The sequence below is a fragment of the Acomys russatus genome, chromosome 1 (genome assembly GCF_903995435.1).
Source record: "Acomys russatus chromosome 1, mAcoRus1.1, whole genome shotgun sequence".
In the NCBI taxonomy this organism is placed as follows: domain Eukaryota; kingdom Metazoa; phylum Chordata; class Mammalia; order Rodentia; family Muridae; genus Acomys; species Acomys russatus.
The window spans coordinates 7,660,101-7,660,984 of NC_067137.1; positions in this window are offsets into that span (position 1 = coordinate 7,660,101).

Here is an 884-nt window from a genome sequence, read left to right on the forward strand (position 1 = left end):
AACAGTACATAGCACAAATCATTCTCAGGAAGTGCCCTCCTGAGGGAACATTTCGTTCTTAATCCCTTTGTCACCAGCTGACAGCAACCTTGTCCCCTGAGGTGACTCATGGAGCACAAAGGGATTTTCCTTGGGCCCAGCATCCCAGTAAAAATGGCCAGAAGCCCAGCTCTGGGTATCCCCACACCCAGTTCCTCCCTGCAGTAAGACTGAAGGCTAAGTTCTCTCATCATCTCAACGATATGTGTCATCATATCAACAACACGGCTTGCCAGCCTCCTTGTGGAGCTGAGGCTAAGTTCTCTCATCATCCCAACCATATGTGTCATCCTCTCAACATATCTATCTCCCTAGCAAAGGCTGCGACAGAGTGGTTATGCCTCTGTCTCACAGAGGACAAACTGCAACAGAAGTGGCTTCAGGTGCCAGAGCTGACAACTGTGGCCATACACAGTGGCCCAAGTCCATGCCCTTCCTGGGCGTGACTTCCCTATCCCTAAGCTTCCACACAGGCTGGAGGCATGTGCCCCTCACTTCTCTGGTGAAAACCAGACTACAGCCACGCAGAGACAGGCCCTGTTGCCGCAACACCAGCCTTTACACTGTGGATTTTCTCTAAGAACGTAAAAGCAGTGCTGGTTTCTCTTCTTCTCTTCTGCATTTGTACATGCCACGGCTTCCATCTCAACAGCAAATTCATCACAGCACAGAGATGGAGGGTAGGGTTGAAGATGCATTTTACAGTTATTTCAACGCAGCTGTCACTGTTCTTTGGTGACAGTGACAGCCAACCACCGTCACCTGAGACCTGTGTAGCAGGCAATAATATTGAACAACTCCTAATCTGCTGAAGCCAAAGAAGTATTATTGCTAAATTTCTCTAA